Source organism: Anastrepha ludens, chromosome 3 (genome assembly GCF_028408465.1).
Source record: "Anastrepha ludens isolate Willacy chromosome 3, idAnaLude1.1, whole genome shotgun sequence".
NCBI lineage: Eukaryota > Metazoa > Arthropoda > Insecta > Diptera > Tephritidae > Anastrepha > Anastrepha ludens.
The window spans coordinates 106356128-106362738 of NC_071499.1; positions in this window are offsets into that span (position 1 = coordinate 106356128).

Below are 6611 nucleotides of genomic sequence, written 5' to 3' on the forward strand. Positions count from 1 at the left end.
TGCTACTGGCATGGGTGGATCGGCCGTCCAAAGTTAGTGGGGGTCGGTCATACATTTGGACTCGATTGGAGCACTCTAAATGGCTCAAAGTGGGATTTTTCGTTCGACGATCAATTAGGAAATTATCCGAAAACCATTTTCAAACACGGAACGCGGCGTTCAATGTCCGACCACCCTGGAAGAGGTGCTTATCGAAATAATTGTGCTGAAGGCAACACCATAGAAGCTGTGGGGCAGGGTTACAGATGTTCAATCTGTCTCAAATCGTCATCGCTCCGGTCAATTGAGTGTTTCCAGAATAACATTGCGGATAATTCGGAAGTTGGCTGTTAAGTTGCAGCCATACCAATTTTAAATTGTGCAAATACTGGCACCCCAAGGCCACGAACAACTAACGTGTTGGTCCACCCTATGTGTAGTTACGTATGAAAATCAGGTTTAAAGGAGAAAAGTTGTATTTGAGTTGCTGTTGTGAACTTTAAAAAAAATTCCTAGCCTCAAATATAGTCAAAAATCGTTAAGCAGGCATATCTCGAAAATTGAGTTACACTGATGCTACTCGTAGGTTAGAATTAAACACGTCAGATAACCGCAGAAAATTGTAGTCCAGTTCTTGCTTTTGGAAGTGAATCAAATTTTGTCAGCCTGAATAGTTCAAATATTGCATTAAAGCAGCAGTTTGGAAGGGAAGAAAGTTATATAAAGTGGTGCAAAATTAGTCATCCGCTTTTGTTTTTGAATAATTTTTTACTAAAATAAAAAGAAAATGATTTTGAGTGATGGACATTTTTTTTTGACAAGTGTTAAATATGATTGACTTACGATGCCATTTGCAAATATTATAAAAATTATCATAGGGTGATTAATTTTACGCCACCTTGTCCACAAATATTGTAAAAATACTTCATCTATCCAACCCATTAAACGATTTCGTCGTAAAATGTGGACATTCAGAAAATCTAAAATTTTTGTTTTAGTTAGTATAAACTTTTTTATTGTTGCCCTAAAATTGCAGTAAAATTTAAATTGTGAAAATTTTAAGGAAATGAAATTTAAATGTATTTTTTGAACTAATTTCCTCATTCAACACAAACCAAACATGTCTTCCATTCAATCAACACTAATAATGAGAACGACAAGCAGTGTGGCGGTCACGGTCAAGTACAAAATTATTCAATTACAGCCTCGCAAGCTGGGTAACCATCGTGTGACAACACAATTGTCTTCGCATGTTTGTGCTTTATCGCAAAAACTACTTCTTGTACTACTTAGTAACAGGTGTTTTTATAGCGGCATGGGAATTTCGACGGTGTTATTTGTGAAACCAGCTGTTCAAATAAACGCATGGTTCGACATTTCAGCCAATAAGCTCAAGTTATGCTCACAATAAAGCGATATTTTAGTTTGAGGAAAAGCTGAAAATTGTTTTTTGTTGTTTTCTTGTTTTGCTATAATTGAACTTGAAAAAATCCGCTGACTAGGCACATCAATTTACTCAAATAAGAAAATGATAAACCTTTGAGAACATGAATAGGAGAATAAAAGACAAAACATATCTAATTAAATATACGAGTATAAACAGTAAGTAAAACTTTCTGTCAAGTTTCCTGATAGTTTCTTTGGTTAGATTGCGCCGCGCGCAACTTCAAGATGATGAACTCAAAGTTATTTTAGATGTTCTTCGCGAAAAAACCACTTTCAACGACTATTTTACGAAAGGTGGCATTTTGTACAAGCTTGTAGGTGACGACGAACTAATTGTTGTGCCCACCAACATGCAAAGGGAAATTATCAGAAAAGCACATAATAATGGTCATTTTGCAGTGAAGAAAACTAAGGAGTTGATAACCAAAGATTACTATATACCAAAAGTTGAAGAAATGATACAACGTCACATTGCCAACAGCATACCTTGCATTATTTCAAACAGAATACTATCTAAAAACATCTATTACAGAAAGGTGAAATACCACTCCAAACGTACCACGTCGACTTCCTTGGCCCATTGGAATCGACAAAGCAAGCTTTACAAACATATATTTGCAGTGATTGGATTGGATTCACAAAATTTTGTTGGCTGTACCCAACTAAAACGACATCAGCGAAAGAGGTAATTAAAAGGCTACAAATCCAGAACGCGATATTTGGTAACCCAGTCCATGTAATCTCTGATCGGGGCGCAGATTTTGCATCTGATGACTTTCAAAACTACTGCGAAGCTGAAGGTATAAAACATCACACAATAACCACATGGTTACCTCGTGCGATTGGACAGATCGAATGGTTAAATGCGGTAATTAGCTCCGTATTGGCAAAATTGAGTGTAGACGACCTATCCAAATGGTACAAGCACGCCGAAAAAGTACAACAAGCTATAAACTCAACATACGCAAGAAGTACAAAAACGACGCCTTTTGAATTGATGATAGGGGTAAAAATGCGAATAAAAGAAGACATACAATTAAAGCAACTCATCGAAGATGAAATGATCTTCCATTTTCAAGACGAGAGAAATGAGCTAAGACAGAATGCGAAAAGGGAGATCCTGAAACTGCAAGCAGAAAACAAAAAATCGTATAACCGTAAACAAAAACCAGCATCGTTATATAACCGCGGGGACCTGGTGGCCATAAAAAGAACTCAGTTCGGGGTAGGTATTAAGCTGAAACCAAAATATCTCGGACCATACGAAGTAAGAAGCATCAAATCAAATGGCACGTACGATGTATTAAAAATCGGCTTGGGTGACGGGCCAAAAACGACAACTACATGCGCTGATTATATGAAGCAATGGTCAATATCTTCAGATGATGATAGCATCGCATTCGGGCCGAACGCGCAGCAGGATGGCCGAGTTGTGGGAATGGTGTAATCCCTACTCCCCTCTCGTGTTTCTGGCAACCCAAGCTCAAATTTGAGTACAGATTGAAGTCGGTCACGTTTTTAAGAAAAGTAGTGGTAAAAAATACTCAAAAATATGTATTTATCGGTTTATACTCATAATTTGCTTAAAACCACGATGGGGCTCATTTTGGACCCCAGGATCGAGTATAAAGGTACAAAAATACAACCGAAACCAGTGTAACATAAAAAATTGGTAATTGTATTAGCCCTTTATTTGAAAACAGTATATGAAAAAATTCTATGCTTCAACAAAATAGCCCAATATAAAAGTACAGGGTCTTTCAAGTAAGATTTTCTTTTTCAAACCCAAAGTAAACACATATTTTGACTCAAAACTCGTTCTATGCTTTTTACTATACTATGAACTAGGAGGGTCTCTACAAGTTCCAATTATTCACGGCGAGCATGCTTACAGATGTCGATAATTTTTTTACACGTTTTGCCGATAAGTTCCCTGACATTTAGAGACATTTACTCCGGCAGTAGTGTGGGCGCCGAGTGTGATCTTTCAAAACTTCAATTGTTACTGGCTTATTTACATAAACCCTATCATTGAGATAGCCCACCAGATAGCCGACTTTGGCGACCAAATTGCTGCAGAAGGTCGTAAAATTATTCTAACCGAGGTCTCGCTTGCAACAAATTTGTTGTTTTGTTGCCTACGTGACATGTCGTATCGCCTTGTTGAAACCACATGCCGTCAATATCCATATTATTAACATTAAGTAAAAAAAAAATTATAATAAAGTGTACTCTCTATCTCTCGACCGCTAAGGAACTGAAAAATTTGTCGGCTTATGGGCGTGTTCGCTAATAATAAAAGTGTAAAAAAAGTTAATAATACGTTATAGGAGGGTTAAGGTGTCAAGGGAGGATTGTTCATTCAAGAGAAAAAAATTTAAAAAATTTTACAAAAAATTAAAAAAAAATAATTATAATAAAGTGCACCCTCTATCTCTCGACCGCTAAGGAACTGAAAAATTTGTCGGCTTATGGGGCGTGTTCGCTGATAAGAAAAGTGTAAAAAAGTTAATAATATGTTATGGGAGGGTTAAGGTGTCAAGGGAGGATTGTTCATTCAAGAGAAAGCAATTAAAAATTTTTTTTTTTTAATTTGTGGTATGTATTGAAAAAATTGTCCGCTTAAGAGAGATGTCCGTTAGGAGAGAGTACACTGTATATCTCGATTTTGCGATCTGTAGGCGTTATTCGCATTCCAGCTGTACGAGCATTTTCGAAGAAAATGGCCCAATAACATTACCAGGCCTCAATGGGAGGGGATTTAAAGGCTTCTTAAAATATTGCAATGAATTTTCAAATGGCCAAATATGGAAATTTTTTTTTTATTACGTACCCGATCAAATAGAAATGAGCTTCTTCTGAGAAAATAATTTTCCTCTATTTTTGATCATTCATTTTTGTACTGGATTCTAATTATTTTTCTACAATTTTAGCGCGAAGTTTAAATCATTTTAATAAATTGTAGATTTTTTAGTTAACAGCTGACAAAAGAGATGCCATCAAACTACCATAGCTAACAAAGCAAAATAGTAAAAAACAAATTTAAGTCGAACTTTAAAGACCCTATACTTATGAACGTGCAAGTATTTCTTATGTTCACGAGTTTAGTTAAGTTTAATTTGTTTAAATTGGACTGCAAGGTTGAAAATAAACAAAAAAATTTAGCTTTGACTATTCCGAAGACAACAAGCAAGCAAGTGCGCCTGCACTGAGCCAACAGAATCAGAGCGCTTATGATGAGTGATTGTAGAAGAGACATTTTTTGAGTCTCTAAGCGTACAAATGTAGCTGATTGATAATTTGATGCGCGAATGAAAATGTAGATTTCTTTAACGAATACTTTAGAGAGTTTTAGAATCGCTTGCGCACAAACACTGCGTTAAATAACTAAGAACTATGGCCAATTAACAAATTTTGACAATTTATTTGATTTTTATTTAATTTAATAAATTTTTAATGAATATACATATAGATCATTCTCTTACAAAAATCATATTAATTAAAGCTCTAAATTTTGTGAAAATTAAAAAAAAAATTTAAATGATTTCATTTTCGAGCACACCTCCTTTAATGAAAATTTCCGCTGGCCACAAATACACAAAAGATATAAAAGAAATGGTGCTAAAGAAGCGAAAAATGCGGCGTAGGTGGCATCAAACAAGATCACCTGTTGATAAAGCAGCTTTGAACAAAGCAGCGAAAGATCTCAGCCATAAAATTAAAGAATACAAAAATCAATCATTTACAAACTACGCACAGCAATTAAATAATAAAAGAGACACAAACTACTCACTATGGAAATGCACCAAAAAGCTTAAACAGCCCGCTAACCATAATCCACCAATCAAAGTAGACAATAATGGATGGGCGAAAACCAATATAGAAAAAGCAAACATATTTTCAGATTATCTAGCTTTTTGAAAAATCGTTACTTTTGCGTGTTTCTGAATGACGAATACTCTGACATGATCCAACTACCCGCTGGAGTTTCCCAGTGATCGGTACTTGGTCCTTTACTGAACATTATTTATTGCTCTGATTTTCCCAAATTAGCCAATTGTTCATATGCTATGTATGCAGACGACATTGGCATATTTTATTCGCATGCGTTTGGTAACCAAATCGTAACCAAACTTCAAGATGCACTACAAAACATGGCAGACTACTTGTGTACTTGGAAAATAAAATTAAACATTGGTAAGACGCAAGCTATCTTTTTCACTAGAAAAAGAAGTCATTGCTTTATACCAAGTACAGGTTTGAAATTAGGTAGTTATGATATCCCGTGGGCCAATATGATTTTTGATAAAAAAGCATCTTTTTGCGATCATGTAAAGTACATGCAGGAGAAAGTAAATTTGGCGATTAAAATGTTATATCCCCTAATAAATAGACGCTCAGGCTTAAGTGATGAAAATAAACTAATAATTTATAAGTCTATATTTCAGCCAATAATATTATATGCCTGTCCAGCCTGGAGTAATATCGCAAAGTCACATGTTAAGAAACTGCAAATCTGCCAAAATAAGGTACTCAAAATGATGCTACGACATTTCTCCACCAGAAAGCTTTATGATGAATCAAAAACTAATATTTTATCAGATCAAATACAAAATTTGACTAAAAGATTCAAAATTCGTTGCAGTTTTTCGGACAATCTGCTAATAACTGAACTTTCTTAATGTTCAATTAGGCCGTGGTACTTAAATGCGTATATATTAACCCTAGCATGTAAGATGTGAAGCGGAGGATTTTCATAGTAGTTTTTTCCTTCGAAAAAAAGAAAAAATCGTTTAAAAAACCGAAACCTGTGATAAATATACAAATATAATGATGTAGAATTAAGATTTATATCATATTTTGTAAGTTGTGCGATAACATAAATATTGTAACGTTTTTCTACTTAATAAACTCTTATATAGCAAAAATCTTTACACCCAATAGCGACACATCACCAATACTAAATAATGATGGCATAGCCAATGATAATTATAGCGGTATAGTACCCTTAACTGAAGATGAGATGTGCGCCGAGATACAAAAGTTGCAGTCCAAGAAATCTCCAGGGTTTGATTTAATAACTGCCGAAGTCCTCAAACAAGTTCCACGAAACATCATTACTAAGCTAACAAACATAATCAATGCTTGCTTTAAGCAGCAATACTTTCCAATCTATTGGAAAATAG